The sequence below is a fragment of the Esox lucius genome, chromosome 25 (genome assembly GCF_011004845.1).
Source record: "Esox lucius isolate fEsoLuc1 chromosome 25, fEsoLuc1.pri, whole genome shotgun sequence".
Classification (NCBI taxonomy): Eukaryota; Metazoa; Chordata; class Actinopteri; order Esociformes; family Esocidae; genus Esox; species Esox lucius.
In genome coordinates this window covers 18,353,818-18,375,400 of record NC_047593.1, presented here as the reverse complement: position 1 = coordinate 18,375,400, position 21,583 = coordinate 18,353,818, and the positions used below count along the sequence as shown (strand labels likewise).

General features: G+C 47.5%; 1 protein-coding gene across 1 annotated transcript in view; it reads left to right on the top strand.

Moving 5' to 3' along the window:
- The window catches only part of maml3 (mastermind-like transcriptional coactivator 3), an 88,831-nt gene that overhangs the window by 12,252 nt on the left and 54,996 nt on the right, over nt 1-21,583 (top strand). The gene's annotated exons all lie outside the window — the stretch shown is intronic.

The following is a 21,583-nucleotide window of genomic DNA, read 5'->3' as shown; positions in this document are numbered from 1 at the left end:
GTGAAGTACCTGTTGGGTCCGTCGGAGCTGGCCGTCTGGTGTGGTGGACCAGGAAGCATCAGGCCGAAGCCCTTTGGGCGTTAATCTCTGGGGTGTCGGTCTGGAGGGGGTTGAGGGGCGCAGAGGTTCTATGTTTAAAAAAAAAATGTTTAAGTCTGTTATAATTGAGTAAACTTTATTTATATTTATTTTATCTCTGTGCGTTTCTCTCCCCTTCTCTCCCTCTGGGGTGTGACCAGGGGACTGGCTGCTTTTACAGATTATCTCAATGTTGCCATGGTGACTGATGCAGACGGCCGGAACTAGCTGTGTGTGTGTGTGCGCGTGTGTGTGTATGTGTGTGTGTGTGTGTGTGTGTGTGTGTGTGTTTGTGAGTTGAGGGAGATTTGTTAGCAATGTGTTAAGGCCAACGGAGTGTTTGTTTCAGTTTGGACATGCAGGTCTGTGTTCCAGGGTGTTTGTGCGTTTTGGTTTGGACATGCAGGTCTGCGTTCCAGGGTGTTTGTGCGTTTGGGTTTGGACATGCAGGTCTGCGTTCCAGGGTGTTTGTGCGTTTTGGTTTGGACATGCAGGTCTGTGTTCCAGGGTGTTTGTGTGTTTTGGTTTGGACATGCAGGTCTGTGTTCCAGGGTGTTTGTGCGTTTTGGTTTGGACATGCAGGTCTGTGTTCCAGGGTGTTTGTGCGTTTGGGTTTGGACATGCAGGTCTGTGTTCCAGGGTTTTTGTGCGTTTTGGTTTGGACATGCAGGTCTGCGTTCCAGGGTGTTTGTGCGTTTGGGTTTGGACATGCAGGTCTGTGTTCCAGGGTTTTTGTGCGTTTTGGTTTGGACATGCAGGTCTGTGGTCGTGTGTTTCAGTGTGTCAGGCAGATCCACTTCAAGAGGAAGTGTTGGGAGAATTATGTAATGTCCTCTTTTTTTTTTAAAGAAAAAAAAATACAAGAAAGAACAAAAGATAGAAAGCCACTCACTGACCCCCATATCTCTCTGGAAAACACCCAATATAAGACTGATTCCGCTGGGTTATTTGCTTTCTATACAATAGCATAATGAATTACTGACTGGTTGTGCCCAGTACCTTTATTTTATTTTATTGCAATTCTAAGTATTATATGCTCTGACAAATTAATCTGACAAGATTTCATCCGTTTTGAATGAGTCAGATGTTTGTTGTTGAAGGAATGCTGTTGACAGTAAATATGCGCGCGCGTGCGCGCACACACACACACACACACACACACACACACACACACACACACACACACACACACACAGGGCAAAAGAAGTACGAGTATTTTTCCAGTGTTAAGTTTCCACTTGTGCTGTGGGCTGAAGGCTAGGAGAGACCCTGTTGAAACGAGGGAGGAAGTTGAATGGGTGGTAAACTGAGACGCCGCGGGGGGAGGGATTGTGGGAGGAGCAGTTGAAAGAAGGGAGGGAAGCGAGGGAGGGGCGAAAGAAGAGTAGGAGGGCTTGGCCCGGGGCCAAATGGGACCTTCACAACTCTGACTCTCCCCTGGACCACACATCTGATTGGCCAAAACCTAGAGGCTAAATTTAGAACACTTATTTGTTGGAGGGGGCTAATAATAGCACCGGGGGGGGAGAGGGAGAGGGAGAAATGCAGAGAGAGAGACTTTTTGGTCTCGATGCGGCCATTTGACTCCAGTACAGTAGTGTACAGCATTTGAGGTGGATGGAAGGCTGTGGAATGTTCTCTGGACAGTAAATGCTCCTGTGAATCTGTGGGTGAACGCCAGTAATGGGCAATGGCTCTTATGAAATAACTGTTTGTCCTGTTAAAGGACAGTGTTAAGTTCTGCTAACAACCTGCTGCTAAAAGAAGCGACTTCTTCAAGGAACCAGTCTGAAGGGGTTCTTCTGGGGATTTTATTTTTGGGGGGTTCTTGGAAGGACTTCTAGTGGTCCCCTCCGTTTCAATTTGAAGAACCACTGAAGGACCCTCCAGCTACCTTCTCAGAGTGTCGTTATACTAGTTTGAGAGACTGGTAGATGTCAGCTAGTTCTGCTAGCCTAGTTAGAGTCAGTAGAATAGGACTAGTTCTACTAGCCTAGTTAGAGTCAGTAGAATAGGACTACTAGTTCTAGTTAAATGCCCCCTCTATCACCTACTGTCTTAAGTTTAGAACGGTTCTTTAAGGTAATGATCAGGGGTTCTACTTGAAAAAACAATCTACTTCTTGGTCTCCGTTTTTGTATTCATTTTTATTCTCTGTTCCTCAGTCCTTCTCTGTTCGGTCTCTCTGTAATTAGTTCTCTGTGTTTACGTGTGCTTGCTTCGGTGTAGGCCTTCAGTTCTGTAATTAGTGTTTAGGGATGACGTACATTGTGAGAACATGTTGATAAGTCAGGGTCAGGGGTCAGGGTGTCCTAGACATGTCATATCACTGTTGAACCGACATCATACAAACATTCACTACATAAATACATCCCCTGTGGGGATCAGAAAACCAGTTTCTTATCCCCCAGTCCTAACCTAAATCCCAACTTGTTCTAAGGAGGGCTGATTATTCTTTAGACTGTGATTGGTTGATTCAATATTTACTTAACAATACCCTCAGCTGGTTGTGTAGGTCTTATTTGTCTCCAGTTGGAAGGAAAACCCCAAAACCAGTAGAAACTACACCCTATGTGGAATGAGCTTGACAGCCCTGACCTGAACCTAACCCTTGAGTTGGAAATGGGCCTTTTCCTAGTGGGAACCTGCAAAAAAAATAATAAATCCTAGAGACCGAATGTCAGGTTTTACTATCTTAGTGGTGACTTCTGAGCCCCATGTGTTGTTAGACCTGAATTACCCCCCCACCCCAAACACACACACACACACACACACACACACACAGAGCCATGGTTTGAGTGCTTTAAGCCGTGGTGGGCTCCACAGTGTACAGAGTGAATATTGTGTGACTTGTTCTCCCTGGTGTATTGGTACACACAGGCTTACTGCTGATAACCACCTGAAACCAAAATACACTCTCACTTTATCTCCCCCCTCTCTCTTTATCTCCCACCACTCTCTCTCAGCCTCTCTATACCTCCCACTCACTATCCTCCTCTACCTCTCTCTCCTTCTCCTGATCTCTCTGCCTCTCTTTTCCTCCGCCTCTCTCCTTCTCCCTATCTCTCTGCCTCTCTTTTCCTCCACCTCTCTCTCTTTCTCCCTATCTCTCTGCCTCTCATGTCCTCTACCTCTTCCCCTCGTTACATTGGAAAACTCTGCTTCTATCTACTTGTTTGCTGTGTGTGTGTGTGTGTGTGTGTTTGCTCGTTGTCCCCGCCTCTCTTTAGCGTCACACACAGGCTTAACCATTTCCTCCTGCATTCCTACCGACCGCGTCAGGCCATCCCCTCTGGGCTCCGCTGCGGCTCAACCGGGGCTTGTTGGATTCGGCCCAAATCTCAGACTGTCCACGGCCTGTTGCCGCGGCCTTCGTTGTGGATCAGATGGGTCAAAGACCGCACAAACACTGCGCTCGTCTCAAGGTCATTTATCATTGGCTGCTGAGGACCTAATCAGTTTTCTTCTAGTACCCCTTTGCTCTTGTTGAGCTCCTCCATGGCTTGACGGGACTAATCATCCTACCATCGATGCGTCCGTCATCATCATTAATATTAATCTGTCCTCGGTGTTACCACCTCTTCCTACATTTCTATTTAGCAAAGTGTTTTCTTTGTTCTGGTCTGCTGGGGAAACAGTTCTACACGTATCGTGATCCTCACGATTCTGTTTTGTGGTCGTGATCCTCACGATTCTGTTTTGTGGTCGTGATCCTCACGATTCTGTTTTGTGGTCGTGATCCTCACGATTCTGTTTTGTGGTCGTGATCCTCACGATTCTGTTTTGTGGTCGTGATCCTCACCATTCTGTTTTGTGGTCGTGATCCTCACCATTCTGTTTTGTGGTCGTGATCCTCACCATTCTGTTTTGTGGTCGTGATCCTCACCATTCTGTTTTGTGGTCGTGATCCTCACCATTCTGTTTTGTGGTCGTGATCCTCACCATTCTGTTTTGTGGTTGTGATCCTCACCATTCTGTTTTGGGTCGTGATCCTCACCATTCTGTTTTGGGTCGTGATCCTCACCATTCTGTTTGTTTCGATAGTGTTCTCCATCTGCTGTCATGTGATTAAAGGAAAGTCAATAATAGGCTACTTTTAGGCATTGTTTGAATGTTCGTTGAAGTGTGACGTTTGTTGTGGATGTCGACCACAGTGTGTTAATGTCATAATCACCATCATCGGTGCCACTGCAATCTTGAATGACTTTCCCCACCAATGTCTCTATGCTGTTTGTGCTGCCTGCTGTTAAGGGATAGGTGGTGGCATTCAGCAGGCACTTCTAAACATGAGAAGGACTATTTTGAAATGTTATTCAGTGAAATAAATGACCAAAAATATCCCATTTGGACTTGACTAATCCCATTATGGCCTTGTTTGAATACATATTGTTTTCCTGCAATACTTTACATACATGATTATGTATGTATTGCAATTTTATCCGATTTTGAGAATAGATTTTCCAAACACTGCTCAAAATCAGTCTGCTGCAGAAAGTCATCGGGGAGTCACAAGAACTAGTTATAATCAATCTTTGAAATTGGAGGTCGGAGAACTCATAGATCCTGTTTAAATAGTCATATGTAAAACAAGCTGTGAAGACAGAATATCGGGTTTTTGTGCAGATGCACAAAATGATACCGTATCGATTCTGATTTGTACCTCAAGTAACGCTACATCTGAAGACTGACAGTGTGCTTAAAAAACTAGCTTAAATTCATAGTGTTATTTGCTTGCTGTCCTAATAAAATGAGATCCTGCAAACGAACTGACTACGCAAACAATGCTGAATGCTGAGACCAAAAGCTAGCTATCAAACATTGCTATGGGTTTTGTCTGTTTTCTGTAGCACTGGCGCTATTACAGAGGTTTTGTTAGTTCCCTAGTGAATCAAGCTGCTACTTTGCTCACCTGACCCAGCATTCCAATGTCATATGAATATTTTGGCCTGATCTACAAGTTGATTTCTGATAACATTCCTGCTTACTTTTAGGGCAGCATGTCTTTAAGATGGATGTAGACCAAGCTGGTCAGTAAAGTTGAGCTGGCTACCTAACATGGTTGGCAAGCTGCAGCACGCTCAGTTGCTAAAAGTTACCTGATACATTTACCTAGTTAGCCATTTAGCCAATTCATCGAGAATCAATGACCGGGTGCATAAATGAGGAACTGTGGTTAACTTTTTGTAAGGCAGGTGCCTAATATTCTAATTTAAATGAGTTCCAAAAACATTGGGGGAGTAGCCCCCCCCACCCCAACCCCACTCACTAGATATCACAGTGCGGATTGTCTCTGGCTGCATAGCATTCGAGCATGGGTTTCCAGTGCCTGACACAGCCGTTTCAGTCTCCCAGATGCAACAGCTTCACATTGGCCTAGTCATGCTGGACCTGTGTCCCCAAAACTGAATACATTTCCTGTCAGATTCATGACCACAATGACGCCAGATCGTGTCGGTGTGAAGAAGGGGGGCAATAGAAGTGTGCAGTACCCCGTGTGTGATTATCAAGAGGGCTTTACAGAGAGTGATCTGGGAATTCCGCCAGGAGAAAAAACATTCCCAAAAGACTCCTACGTTCGCTGCTTTTCTCTGTTTTGGAGAAGTGTCCCCAACTACCAAGTATCCATACCATTTTTTGTAAATTAATTGAATCCACTTGAGTTTGTGAATTGTCTCTTAAGGGTAAGTAACTTTTAACACAACCCTGTTAGAGATATTGCAGGTATTTAAACATCAGAAGTCCCAGTCAGAGTTCCAGCTCGCTGTTGTATGGCCCTAGTCATGGAATGGGTGTGGACCCAGCAGCAATGCTTACTCTAGGAGAGGGCCAGTGTCGATGGAGCAGACCTGATTGGCTGATGGTCTAGTACCTGGGCCTTAGTCAGACGAACATTCATTGGTCGAAAAGTCATTATTATCAAATCAGTGTCATGTTGGCCAACGATACAATTCCCATCCCGAGAAACAAGCTGAAAGTCCAGGCTGAAGGTGGTAGTGGTTTCTGTTCTTCCTAGACTTCCACATTAATCCAACCAGTGGGTAAGATCTGCAAGGGTGCGGACACATTGGCTCAAGCAATGACCTCAGTCGGCTTCCGCAGAAACCCAACATGCCTGTGGGAGTCGCTAGAGCACGATAAGTGAAGAAAACCCCTGCTGACGATGCGACCCACTGACCCAAGGTGATACTTGGCCAATGTTGAGCTCTGAGCCGCCTCTCCCGAAGGGGGATAGTCAAGGCTCAAACATGGACTGCTTTGGACCGGACTGTAACTAGAAAATATGTAGGTTTTTTCGACCTGTGTGTTGTTTGTTTTTACATTTTGTCTTGTAGAAATCATGACCTGGGCGGTCAAGGCGATACGTACATTGGTCAGAACCACATGCCTGACTTAACCCCACCAGCCCACAACGTACAGCAGTGGAATATACAGGCTGTAAACTCATCCTGTACCGACAGCATTAGCTTAACCCGTCGAAAGACCAAGCCCCCGTGTTTTTCCCGTCAAGCTAAGATGGCGTCCGTCGCCTGGCTTCGGGATCATTTAGCCGGGGAAAAGCTGGAGAACGTTCCGGAATCTGTTTTTGCACTTCCCGTCCCTCTCCCGGTCTCTCTCTCGCTCTCTCTCGGCCTTCCGCGTTCTCCCTGTGCCTCTTTCCGTCTGCCTCTTTCCATCTGCTTGCCTGGCTGTCACTCTGCATCTGTCACTGGTCTCTGGTGATGTGCACCGGCCGCAGCAAGATGGCTGCTGTTGCCCTGGCAACCACGGAGAAAGGAGAGAGACGGGGGGGAGGGAGACGTTTGACGGATGGGTGTCCGTACGGCGAGGACGGCGAACACGAGGGTGGGGGGGGGGGCGTATTTTACCGTGCCTCCTGTTGCGCTCCAGTCTAGGCTGACCCGCACTGGAGATGTCAGTTGTTTTGTTTCCGGCGCGTGGCCCCCCCCAGTGCGATTCTTCGACAGGTTCCACACGCAGTGGAATCACGCGTTCCACACGCAGTCTTTATCCCGGGCTTTACATAACCAGTTCAGGCTTACAGTGTTTATCGGAGATCGCCAGTGGTCGGGCAGGCACAGGTCATAATGTCTCCAGTTTATAGGGGTCAGCATCCTTTCCTGCCTGCCTTGGCGTGTGTGTGTGTGTGTGTGTGTGTGTGGATTAGAGCAGGTTATATAATATAGAAGCTCTGAGCTTCAACCAGCATACGCTAAGAGGATTAGTGCAAGTGTATTAAAGACAGAGGTCTCACACACACACTAATAGGTATGAGCACACTGTCTCAGACGCGCAGTTATGTGCAGACACACACACACACTCATTTAGCACTAAGACCTCTCACTGATTGATCTTATGTAAGCGAGTCAGCTGTCATTTCTCTGTCTCCTCTTTTCAGTAACCACTTCATCTCTCTGTCTTCCAGTTTCCATCCCTCCATCTTTCATTATCCATCCACCGTCTTTCAGTCCATCCCTCCATCTTTCAACCTCGATCCCTCCATCTTTTAGCCTGTGCTTGTCTCACTCCCTCCCTTTCCCTCTCTGAGGCATCTGGTGTGTGTGTGTTTGTTTTCCTGCGATCAGACGCTTTGCTTCAACACACACACACACACACACGTCTGGAGGGGCTCAAGGAGAGGTCTCGTCGTTGCTGTGGTTGCTGTCACCATAGCGACCAGACCTCTGCACTTGTTTAATTGGTGTCACCCCATCCCCAACAACCTCTCAGACTGGGGTCGCTTAGGGAGGGAGAGAGACTGAGAACGATGTGTTTATATATAATATTATATTTTTTTTTTTACTAAACTGGATAGGAAATCTATGGGTCAGGAGATTAGGTTGGTGTGTGTGTGTGTGTTTTAGGGCCGGCTGGGAGGGTGAAGCAGGTGGTGATGGGCTATGAAAGTTGAGGGAGAGGATGGAGGGGGATGGGGTCTTGGAATCACTCAGGCGTTTTATGGGGGCCCTCATGGAAGGGAGGAAGAGCACAGCGACTGTCCCCCCGTCCCCCCCCGTCCCCCTCCACCACACACACACACAGGCATTTGTTCTCCATTTCCTGTCGTAAGTGACCCTTCCCTCCTTTATACCCTCAATTAGGCCACCTTTACACACACACACACACACACACACACACACGCGCACACACACACGTGCACGCACGCAAACGCACGCACAATCAATTGGAATCCTTTGACCTGTCCCCAGACGAAAACGGGGGTTGTCACTAAAGGGGTGGGGGGGGTGAGAAGGAGGCGGGAGGGGGAGGGGGCTCGCCAAGTGACTTTAAAGACCCCCCCTGGATACCACCCCCCCAAAGTGACGCGGAGCAGCAGCTGTTGACGTGAGCGTGCTGTGTGGTCCACCGCTGGATGCGAGCTCACGGCAAAATGCAGCCGCCTGTTCTGACCGTCCATTTAGTCCGTTGGTCGTAGCAGCGTTACCGCTTGGTGTCGTGGTGGCGGTGTGGCACGGTCACGGTCACGGTCGGCACACGTGATCGTCAGCCGCCTCAACGGTTCTGAAACGCCGGTGTCCCCTTTGGACTTCCCCACCTGGTTGTTGTCGTTGTTGTTGTTGTTGTTGTTGTTTTATCGTTTTATTGTATTTTCCACCTCCGCTTTGGCAATGCAAACAAACGTGTCTCGGGTCGATAAAGAAATGTAATAATAAACCGATCTGAAGTGGGATTGAGTCGGGGGGTTTCCAGAAGAGAGGGAAGAAAGAGAGTGGTAGATGGGGCAGGATAGGGGTGAGGAAGACATGGGAGATGGGGGAGAGAGGGGTAAGACGGCAGATGGATATAATGGGTTGGCTGAAGTCACAGACTGGAGACAGACAAGGGGGTCTGTGGTGTGAAGTCTCTGCCCCCCCCCCCCCCCCCCATCTGACCTTCCATCCACCATCTTAACTACCCGACCTATAGACCCACTGTGTGTAACCCCCATGCCTGTATCACACCGTCAAAACACACACCGAATTATGGCAGAGAACAACATACTTGGTTGACCTTTTGGTCTTCGGTTCGTTACACCAATTGACTGGCGTTTTTGGTGTTTTGGTAAGAAAGGAGTATGCAGCCTTTAAGCGCCGAGTGTCGAGTCTATCAAGTATATAGAGGTGGGCAGAGTTATGAGTGCCGATTTGTGCTGCTGTTTAGTTAACAGTTTGGAGTCATGTGTGTGTGATTTTGTTGGCATGTTGGCGAGCGAGCGAGCGTGAGAGAGAGTGTGTGTGTGTGTGTGTGTGTGTGGATCTTCATGGTCTTGATAGTGACCTTTTTATATACGATTCTGGATTTGTATGTGATTTTATTTATATGTTGCTGAGTTCTTGTAAAAATAATTAACAAAATGTATTGGGGAGCCCGAAATCTGCCGTTGGACATCTAGATTACCTCCACGGTGACATTTTACAGAAGGAAATCACTTGGTTGTGGAATTATTCTGCGTCGGGGAGAAGTCCAGTTGCCTGGGTGATCTGTACTGGTCATATTTATATTGGTAGATTTAAGGGGAAAAACACTGAAGGATGGATGACTGAAATGGGAAGCATCTGCTCTCACTGATAAGCTGGGTTTGAAATTCATAGATTTGCACAGTGAATAAAGCAGACACCAGCAGTACCTTGTATCAATGCGCCATTCTGGACAAATGTTGACTGCCGGGAAAACGCCATGTTCTCAGGTGCCTGGCGGCCGTGTCCAGCATCAATGGACCTGTTGTGGGAGTTATCCTTGAACATATGTTGTTTTTTCCCTGTTTCTTCCCCTGTTCTCCTTCCCCATCTGCTGTGACCTGCCGACTTCCTGTGGTGCATTCTGGGTAAAAAGGTAAGGGCGAGGGTTAACTCGCTGAATGGGCGTAGCTCTGTTGGAGGTTCACTGTTGCAGGGTTTGTCGTGGTGATGTAGTTGCGGTGACACTGTGGTCTAACTGCTCTGCCCCTGTGAAAAACCTGTGTGTGTGTGTGTTTTAGGTCTAACTATATACACATGGGGACCAAATGTCTCAATGAGTATAGTAAAACCAGAAAAAAAATTGACTCATTGGAACCTTTTGTCGGTCCCCGTGAGGCAAAAGTAAATTTCTGGGTCAGGGTTTAGGTTTAGGGTCAAACTTACAATTGATTTTATAGTTAGAATTGGGGTTTCTTTAAGGTCCAGGCGTTGTTGGTTACGTTTAGGGTTAAGGTTAGGCATTACATCTAAGTAAAGTTTAGGCATAAATGTTACTTTATTGAGGTTAAGGTTAAGGTTAGGGTTAGGTTAAGGTTAGGTTTAGGGTTAAGGTTGGGGGCAAGGGAGCATGCAATTTCTATTTTCTGATCCCCATGAGGGTAGATGTACAAACGTGTGTGTGTGTGGTGTGTGTGTGTGTGGTATGTGTGTGGTGTGTGTGTGTGTGTGTGTGTGTGTGGTATGTGTGTGTGTGTGGTATGTGTGTGTGTGTGTGTGTGTGTGTGTGGTATGTGTGTGGTATGTGTGTGTGTGTGTGTGTGTGTGTGTGTGGTGTGTGTGTGTGTGGTGTGTGTGTGGTATGTGTGTGTGTGGTATGTGTGTGTGTGGTATGTGTGTGTGTGTGTGTGTGTGGTGTGTGTGTGTGTGTGTGTGTGGTGTGCACAGTTAAGCAATGGGTTTAATCCCTCCTTCTCTTTCTCCATCCCTCATTCCATCTCCCCTTGTCTTACTTCAGCGTTTTGTTTGAATGCTTGGAGAGAGAGAAATGGAGTCAAGTTACTCACTGGGGGGGAGGAGGGAGGGAGGGGGGGGCTGGGGAGGGAGGGGGGGGCTGGGGAGGGAGGGCTACCCTGAGGAAGGAGTGAACTTAAGTAGCAGGTAGCTTTGGCGCTTGGTGTAGTTTTGTACTTTACTCTGGCATCTCTCACTCTCCCCTGCTCTCTCACTCTCCAGGTTTCTTTCTCGCTACTCTCTCTGTCCTATTCCTGTCTCTCTCTACTCTCTCTGTCCTATTCCTGTCTCTCGCTACTCTCTCTGTCCTATTCCTGTCTTTTGCTACTCCCTCTGTGATATCCCTGTCTCTCTCTACTCTCTCTGTGATATCCCTGTCTCTCTCTACTCTCTCTGTGATATCCCTGTCTCTCTCTACTCTCTCTGTGATATCCCTGTCTCTCTCTACTCTCTCTGTCCTATCCCTGTCTCTCTCTACTCTCTCTGTCCTATCCCTGTCTCTCTCTACTCTCTCTGTCCTATCCCTGTCTCTCTCTACTCTCTCTGTCCTATCCCTGTCTCTCTCTACTCTCTCTGTCCTATCCCTGTCTCTCTCTACTCTCTCTGTCCTATCCCTGTCTCTCTCTACTCTCTCTGTCCTATCCCTGTCTCTCTCTACTCTCTCTGTCCTATCCCTGTCTTTCTCTACTCTCTCTGTCCTATCCCTGTCTCTCTCTACTCTCTCTGTTTTATCCCTGTCTCTCTCTACTCTCTCTGTTTTATCCCTGTCTCTCTCTACTCTCTCTGTCCTATCCCTGTCTCTCTCTACTCTCTCTGTCCTATCCCTGTCTCTAGTTGCTTTTTCGCTCTACTATCTCTCTTTGTTTTTACTCCCTCCTCTCTCTCCACCTATTCTCTCTTTTTTTTCTCTTTTTACTCCCTGCTCCCCAATTCCTGTTCTCTCCTTTTTCCTCTCTGTCTCTCCCCCTCCCCTGCCTGCCTCTTTCCCTGTTTCTTTCTCGCCCTCTCTCCGTCTCTCTACCTCCCCCTCCTCCCTCCCTCTCTATTCCCCTCCCTCTCTCTCGTTCTGTCCTCCTTGCAGCGCCTCATCCAACCACAGGAATGTATCAGGAGGAACGCCTGGCGAGGGAACTGGATCAAACGAGTTCAGGGCAGAGCTGGTGCCGCTGTGCTTGTGCCTCTCATTTCTATCCCTCGCTCTGTCTCTCTCTGTCTCTCTCTGTCTGTGTATATCTGTCTCTTCTGTCTCTTCTCTCTCTCTGTCTCTCTGTCTATCTGTTTCTTTTATCTCTGTCTCTTCTCTCTCTCTCTCTCACTTTCTCTCTCTCTCTCTCTCTCTCTCTCTCTCTCTCTCTGTTTTTCTATTTATCAGTCATTTTCCTTTCCCTCCCTTTATCTCCCTGTTTCTTCGTTCTCTCTTTCCTTATTGTCCTTTCATTTTATCTTCTCATTTTCCTCTCCAACCCCATCTGTCTCTCCTCTTTCCCTCGTTCCCTCTTTCACCCTCACTCTCACCTCCCCTCTCAATCGCTCTCCAGACAAAGAGATGATTTGAATGACTGAACGAGTAGGAGGGAGGCGCTCCTCGAGAAGAGTGTGTGTGTGTGTGTGTGTGTGTGTGTGTGTGTCTGTGTGTCTGTGTGTGTGTCAGTGTGTGTGTTCTGTCAAATCAGTGTCTTAAGAGGTGAGATGTCTGAGAGAGGGAGGAATTGTAGGGAGGGATTGGAGGAAAAGGGAGGGATAGTAGGAGGTGGGAGGAGAACTGATTGTGGAGGTGGGAGAGACCAGGACAAGGAGAGGAGGGGTAGACATGGAAGGGGCTGCCCTAACACACACACACCTACACACACAGTCACAAAGACAAGACTGGGCAGTATTTTGACACGGAGGCGGGCTGTGTCATGCTTGCTCCCTCTGTCACTCATTCAAGCGACTCTCCTAATTGGCTTATAATTCCCCTGTTACCATAGCAAGACACTTTCACCCGCCCCTCCAGTGGTGGCAGGATTGGGTCCCCCTCAGGCCACAAGCAAAGGTCTTTTGTCTGGTTATAATAGAGGGAAGTGTGTGTGTGTGTGTGTGTGTGTCTGTCAAAAGGTAACAAGAGGTCACTTCCACTTAGACACACACACTACACACAATCCCTTTCCTGTTTGGTAAATGAGTAACGTGTGTGTTGACTGTTGTGTTTATGTTTTTCCGGCGTGTGATTGCCGATAAATGAGGGCCTGCTTCATCTATGTGCAGCGTGTGTGGCTCAGGCTTTTGTTGTACCGCTACGGCTGCCTGCAAGTGGCTGGCGTTTTTAAATGTGCCCTGTGTCTTTAAAAAGCGTGGTCTGGAGTCAGGAAGTCCCCGTTGTTTCTCCACGTTTCATTGGATGTTGTAGTGGGGCATGGGAGGGGCAATGTCACCATGGAGACAGGCTAGGATATAAAAGCCTCTGAGCCCAAGGCAGACAGCCTGTCTCTTGAATGTCCGCGCAGTAGCCAGTGTCTGAGTATCATTTCTGTGCAGCCCCCCCCCCCCCCCACCCCCCCCCCCCCGACACACTCACACACACACAATATTTTTTTTTTTTGAAGCTCCTTTGCTGCATTTCTATTCAATTTCAACCTCTGAAATGCGATTTCAGAGAAGCAAACCTCCCGATCTGAGCGGTCTTTCCCAGCTCCTGCTGGTCTTGTGGCTGAGCGCTGCTGCTTAAGGCTCCAGTTTGCTTGCTCCAGACCCGACTCAGCTCTTCACTTCTTTTCGTGTCTTCGTTCACATTACCACGCTGTGCCCTTGTACCTCCTGGTATCATGTCAACATTTCTTCCGTTGCTGTATTCAGACCTGCTGTATTCTGTTTATGGCAGTTGCACAATTGTGACAGAACCAAAGAGCAAGTATTTGGTTGAAATGCGAAAATAGTACTGAGAGGACCAACGAACGGGGTCCGCGCTTTGCCTGATTGAACACGAGATACAGACCAGTATGGTGTTATAAGTACACACGCCATATCACGCCACCAGCAGAAAACCCTGCTGATAGTTCTATAAAGAGTGGAATGGAAAATGTGTCAGGATGTGGAGACTGAAGAAGGAATCCTTAAGAAAGAAAGGAAAGGGAGGGTGAGAGAGAGAGAGGGAGAGAGGAGGAGGAGAAAAGTGGTAGTGGAGAGATAAACGGATGTCAGGGACACTGGAGTGCGCGAGCGTGAGCGTGTGCGTGAGCGTGCGAACAATAAGATGGGTCCTGAGAGAATTGGATCTATCTGCTCAACGATAATTAATACACACACACCCACGTGCACACACGTACGTTCCTCTAGTAGAGATCATGACAATTAATACTCCATGTTTGACTGATACTCACAGCTTCTGCGAGGAACACACACACACACACACACACACACACTAGATGGAGGGAAGAGGAGAGGAGCCAAGTGGAGGAGGAGGAGGAGGAGGAGGAGGAGAGTGGAGAGCAGGGTGCCGAGAAGGAGCAGAAAGAGAAAGGAGGGGAGAGCCCTGGTCTAATGTTGGCTCTCATTAATAAATGATGGGGTTAAGAAATGACAGTCTGGGATGGAAATGCGTGCGCGTGTGCGTGTGTGAGTGCACGCGCAACCCGTTCCTCCAGACCCTGCAGTCAATGAGCTGGAACAAAGCCTGCCGCTGATGTTGTGTGTTCTGTAACGCGTGTGTGTGTTCTGTAACGCGTGTGTGTGTTCTGTAACGTGTGTGTGTGTGTTCTGTAACGCGTGTGTGTGTGTTCTGTAACGCGTGTGTGTGTGTTCTGTAACGCGTGTGTTGAGTGTGTATTGTTCAAGTGTCTGTGGCCTGTGGGTTTGGAGGAGAGAGGAGAGACAGATGGGTGACAAAAAAAAAAGAAACTGAAAAGGAGGAGATGGAGAGGAGAAGAGAGTATGAACAGGCGAGGGAGATGGAAATGGGGAGAGGGAAGTAGGGAGAGAGTGAGTTGAAAGGAAGGAGAGAGAGATTGGTAAAGGAAGGAGATGGGGAGGAGGAGAGGAGACAGATGGAGAGAATGTGAAAGGGAGGAGAGAGCTTCAGAGAGCGGGAAAGGGACCAGCGACAGCCTGCGAGTGTGTTTGCGTCAGGTCTTCTCAGACAGATCAGATAAGGACCGACCCTTCTTAAAACAGGATGATAAGCGCTAGCTGGCGTAGCGCCGCCGCCTCCCTGTCACCCACTGGAGTGCTAGGCTAACATCAGGTTGACCGGAGTGGATGAGGTGATGCAATAGCAGAGCCTGTGGTTGTTGGTTTGGTTCCCGCTGGGGTCACCCGTATGCAAAACCTACGTAGACATGAGGCTGTGTTTACACAGGCAGCATCGTTCGAATCTTTATTTCAACAACAGTCAAATGCAGGCACTTGCCAAGAGCCTTTGCACTCCTTTAAATAAGAACGTCTTATTTTCAGTAATTGAAACCTACGTTTATGTGATGAATTCTTTAGCTATTCCTTTTGCTTCAAATCAATAGAATTTTTTTAGCATGTTAATGGGCTTGATTGACCCTGATACAATTTTAAAAGACCAAATGCCAAAGCTAGCTAACCAAGAAATATTACTAGCTAGCTAGGTGAAGGTTTATGGGTTAAATACTTTTGTTATAACCAAGCTGTCAAAGTGTATTTACACCTTTTCCTTACAGTGGGGAAAATGACAACAATTAGTTTCCTGTGCAGTGACTGTTGGTAACAATGGCAGCATATTTTTCTCTCCATCAAAGCAGCGTTTTCATCACTTGTCGTGATACACACGCCTAATGTAAAAGACATTCCAGCGGCAGGTACCTTTTCAAAATAAAGGTCCATCAACAAATCTGGCAACATTTTTTTTTGTGATTTTTTTTTTTTTCTCATCTAAGTTTCATACATTTTTGGAATATTGTGGGTTCTGTGATTCATCCTCATTTCCTCGTCGTTGATATTATTGGACCCCACGTCAGCAGTTGTGTTGGGTTGGAAGTCATTTATATGGTAATGATGTCATTTACCTCTGGAATGCATCCGTCTCAATGCAGAACCCAATGGCTTCATCCATTTTGGCTGCGTGTGCGTGTGCGTGTGCGTGTGTGTGTGTGTGTGTGTGTGTGTGTGTGAGAGACTGCTTTGTGCTAGTGGAATGCAATGGTACACTGTATTTCAGTCTTATAGGCGTGAGTTGCAGAGGTTATCTGGAGAGGGGTGAAGTTGCTGCCATTGGCAAATGATAAACGAATGACCATTAACCTGTGAGGAAGCAGAGCAGCTGAAGGACCAAGGACTGGATGTAACCCGTCTGGAACACCAGGCTAGACCAGGGACTGGATGTAACCCGTCTGGAACACCAGGCTAGACCAGGGACTGGATGTAACCTGTCTGGAATACCAGGCTAGACCAGGGACTGGATGTAACCAGTCTGGAATACCAGGCTAGACCAGGGACTGGATGTAACCCATTGGGAAAACTAGTTTTAGAATTTTTTTTTTATTCACTGAACTGATCAATGACCTCAGCTGGTCTGGTAATTAGGCCTTGTTGGAAAAACACCCTGCAGTAGATATTACAGACAGACAAATGTAGAGACGGACAGGCAGACAGAGTTGTGTCATCCTCATCTCCATATTTTGGTTTCTATAGTTGTCATGCTCATCTCCATGTTTTGGTTTTGGTCTCTATAGTTGAGTCATCCTCATCTTCATATTTTGGTCTCGGTCTCTATAGTTGAGTCATCCTCATCTCCATGTTTTGGTCTCGGTCTCTATAGTTGTGTCATCCTCATCTCCATGCCAGACAGACGTGAACCAACAGTTCACACACTGTCCTCTTATTAGAACGGCACCACCTCACCTTCCTGTGATCTGTCTGTGTTGTCCTGTGTGTGTGTGTGTTTCTACAGACCTGGTGTAAACTACCAGTGGCCATGGTGATAACTATGATTAACCCAGATTACTGGTCTGCCTAGCTTAAAATAACACACACACACACACACACACACACAGGGATCAATACGGGCCTACTGTAGTAATGATGGGGTCTGCACTGTATGTAGTCCACTAGAGAGATGGGGGGGGGGGGGTAGTAATGATATATATAAGTACGGATAGCCAGATGAGATTGAATTCTTGAAGAGAAAGAGAGTGATGTGTGGATAGAAAGAGAGAGAGATGGAGGGAGAGAGAAAGAGAGAAAGAGAGAGAGAGGTGGAGGGAAAGAGAGAGAGAGAGATGGAGGGAGAGAGAAAGAGAGAGAGAGGCAGAAGTCTTGATAAATGAATGCCTCTAGATTGCTGCTCAAAGGCAGAACACCGTCACAGTTCAGCTACACACACACACACACACACACACACACACCCACCCTAGTAAAATCTGTTTTCCCCCCAACAATATAGAAAACATGCACCTTAACAACAGGTCCGTGTGTGTGTGTGTGTGTGTGTGTGTGTGTGTGTTTTTGGTTTGCAGAGGTGGTCCATGTTGGTTATATTACTGCTGATGTGTTCATTTACGTTAATATACCAGCATCACTAGGGACATAAAGCCTGTACTTGTCCATTTACATGCACCACATTTTCCCTGTGAAGAAAAATATCCCTCCAGAGACAAAGAATTCTCCCTCATGTATAAAATGTGGATATTAATTGGCATGTGTGCAATATGCGTTGGGTTTTGCTGTGTGTGTTAGTGTCTGCTAAATACACACACCATTTGGACTTTGTTCTCTGTTCAGGTTCATGCGTGCTGTGTGTTTATTTTGTGCAAACACTGACGAGAGAGAGCGAGAGAGAGAAAGATAGGAAAAGAGAGGATGGAGAGAATTCAAATCAGTAGTTTGCTAAGGAGCGGAACCGATAAAGTTAGGTGTTAAGTGAAAAGGCCTAACATTTCCTCTGCAGTGTTGCTTCTTAAGTTTAACTTTGATCCCAGAGCCTGACTCCACCCTTTTCACACGACCCCTCCCCCGGGTCCGTGTGATTGGCCGAGCGGCGTGTGCACTTGGTGGACCCTCCCCACGTCACGTGTGCCCTTCTTTTACTCGCTCTACTGAACAGTGACATCACTGCAGGGGGCCGGCACTAGGGGCGGAGCGAAGGACTGCATGTAAGGACTCACAGAGGAGAGAGGAAGGATAGGAGTGAAAGACTAAGAAAGGGGGTTAGGAGTGGAAGAGAGTGATGAATGGATTGAACAGAGGGAGGGGAAGGTAGTGACAGAGATATAATCGAAATGTTCCCATGATGCTAATAAATCCCTTTCGATTGACTTTACACTGTAAGCAAGAGTGGGAGAGTTAGAGACCCAAATAACGAGAGGGGAAAACGGTTTGACCCACTGGAATCAGTTACCACAAAAAACACAGCCAGTCTGAAATTCTGACCGCTGTGACTGAACCAAAATTAGGAAACACCTTGCGACTGAGATTAGTCGACTTTGTCAGACATGGTTCTGGGAATAGAAGACAGGCCATGGACCCACTGCCCACAAAATGGGTTGGAAACTGAGCTGCACTTTCCAACCTCCTTCCATGGAATTGTCACATTAAACCATGAGTAAAGAGTTAGTGGAAGCACGAACAAAATTGAAAAAATAATCTCTAATGATTTATTTTCGCTTGACATCGATAATGAATACACACACACACAAACACACACACAAACACACACATGTTCCTCTAGTAGAGGTCATGACAATTAATACTCCATGTTTGACTGATACTCACAGTTTCTGTGAGGAACACACACACACACACACTCTAGATGGAGGGAAGAGGAGAGAGGCCAAGTGGAGGAGGAGGAGGAGAGTGGAGAGCAGGGTGCCGAGAAGGAGCAGAAAGAGAAAGGAGGGGAGAGCCCTGGTCTAATGTTGGCTCTCATGAATAAATGATGGGGTTAAGAAATGACAGTCTGGGATGGGTGTGTGTGTGTGTGAGAGACTGCTTTGTGCTATTGGAATGCAATGGGACACTGTACACTGCATTTCAGAGTTGCAAAGGTAATCTGGAGAGGAGTGAAGTTGCTGCTACTGGAAACAATTACCCGAAAAACAAAGCCAATCTGAAATTCTGACCACAGTGACTGACCCAAAATTAAGAAACACCCTGCTATTGAGATTGGTCGGCTTTGTCAGACATGGTTCTCAAAAGAGAAGACAGGCCATGGACCCACTGCCCACAAAATGGGTTGGAAACTGAGCTGCACTTTCCAACCTCCTTCAATGGAATTTGACCATGAGTGAAGAACTAGTGGAGCACGAGCAAAATTGTAAAAATAATCTCTAATAATTTATTTTCGCTTGACATCATACTATGTGCACCTTGAGATGCCTCTCTCTCTTTTTGAAATGTTTTGTCTGTTTTCTGCAGTTTTTTTCTCCTGTCTCCCCCCCCCCCCCATCTTTTTCCTGTCAATTGTTGGTAATACCAGTGAAGGCTCCTTTAAAATGAAAGTAAATTATAAAAAAGAACATGCGATGACGAAGACCATCTGAGAAAGAAGGCAATGGAGGAAGAGGAAGAGTGAGAGTTGGGAAGGGGAGGGAGGAAGATTAAGGGCAGTGTTGGGAGGGGGAGGAAGAGGAGGGATGGAGTTGGAAGAGGAGGGGTTAGGAGAGGAAGAGGAGGGGCGGTGTTGGGAGGGGTTGGAAGAGGAGGGGCAGTGTTGGGAGGGGTTGGGAGAGGAAGAGGAGGGGCGGTGTTGGGAGTGGGAGGGGGAGGAAGAGGAGGGGCTGTGTTGGGATGGGGAGGAAGAGGAGGGGCTGTGTTGGGACGGGGAGGAAGAGGAGGGGCTGTGTTGGGACGGGGAGGAAGAGGAGGGGCGTGTTGGGAAGGAGAGCGATGAATGAGAGACCTGGAGGAGGAGAGTTGTATTTTCTACTCTGAAAAAAACAACTGCAACATGCAGCTCAAAGATTTTATCAGGTGGATGGATTAATATGACAAAGGAGAAATGCTCACTAACACAGACATCCGACAGAAATAAACATTATATATATACATACACACACACACACACACACACACACAATGTCTGGGATCTTTTACTTCATCTCATGAAACACTGAACAAACAGTTTACGCGTTGTGTTTATAGCTTGTATGACGTTACAGTGTTGCATGTCTGTGGTCATGTCGAGTGCGTGCGTGCGTGCGTGCGCGTGCGTGTTGGTGTCGAGACTCTGGTTAGGTGGCTGTGCCGTTGTGTGGCTATTGATCTGCAATGCTAAGGACATCTGGAGCGAAGCGCGCGCACACGCAGCTACCAGCTGGGCTTCTCCTTCTGGGGATACACAAGCAGACACACACACACACACAGCCAGTTCAGCCAAGTAGACATCAGGACCTCCACTCACCACTGTGTTCCATTACCATAGTAGCCTCTCTCCTATCGCCTCTCTTTCTTCTCCTCCCTCTTCTCTAGCTCTCCTTTACCCCCCCTCTCTATTCTCTTCTCTAGCTCTCTCCCCCCCCCCTCTCTTTTCTCTCTCATATCCTCTTCGGTGGCAGCAGGAGGGCAGATAAAGAGCGAGAACTAGATGAAAAGGGGGGGGGGGCACAACGTCCGGTTTTGCCAGGAGGAGAGAGGGTGTGCGTGCGTGCGTGCGTGCGTGCGTAAAAACCCTCTCAGGGGCTTTTCCTATTGGCTGAACTAGCCCGTGTGCCACATGAGGCAAGCCTGTGATTGGCTGTGAGAAGCACCACTCCGCTTCAGCCTGTAATTCTGCCTGTTGTGAGGGCAGACTGACGCACACACAAACGCGCGTGCATACGCTGAGTACACTTGGTATTACTGGCTGCACCAGTGACTACTTTTATAATCGATTCATCTGTCGGTTACTACTTTGATTAATCGGACGTAAAAATGTCATGCGTTCCAGCGACAAATGTAAGTCAGTGTCTCTCCCTCATCCCGCAGAATGCTCTATTCAAAACCTTTTGAAATTGCAGTTATATTTATCGTTTTAGAATTCATCCATAATTCCGTGGGGTGTAATGAACTGGCGAAATGTGGTCGCTAACCAGGAGAACCAGGGAACAGTAAAGCACCAGACGGCTTTAACTGAACCACGCCAGAAAACATACAGAATTTGCAGTGGAACTCTGTCACTCGTGATATGACTTTTCAGTCGTCCGTGATGCTTTTAAATGGCCGCTGCTGGACTAGAATCCTGCCCCACGTGGACTGGGAGACCGCCGGTCTGGTGGGACCATCAGTGTCTCCCGTTTACAACACAGCGCACGCCATGAAGTCGAAACTGAAAGGAACCCCCCCCCCCCCCACGAAATGCAGTGCCAAGTCCTCTTCCACCTCTGTCTTCCTGGCTCCAATGTGTTCTGTTTACTGTGCTGAGTTCAGCTTTGGAAATCTTTCCAGAGACTGTCTTTATTTATTTTTTTAAGTCTTAAGTGTCAAGTGCGTAGTTTAGTTGTACTCGTGGAGCCACGGCGACCACCATGTGATCAGTCTTTCTTTCTTTTTTGCTGTGCCCCAACTAATCGATAATGAAGTCTGTTCTCAACTAGGTGTCATTAATGGGTTAGGGTCGACGTTATCAACATTAGCCATCAGTTTGTTGCAGCTCTTCGAACGTACACGCACAGACTTAAAACACAGATTGTATTGTGGAATACAAACACTTGTAGAACATTCACTTCTCTTTCTGTCACACACACACACACACACACAGCTGTCAGGATGCCTCCGGGTGACCATCTGGTCATCAGACCAGGACTCCCCTGACTCTGGTCCTGACTCTGGTCCTGACTCTGGTCCTGACTCTGGTCCTGACTCTGGTCCTGACTCTCGTCCTGACTCTGGTCCTGACTCTTGTT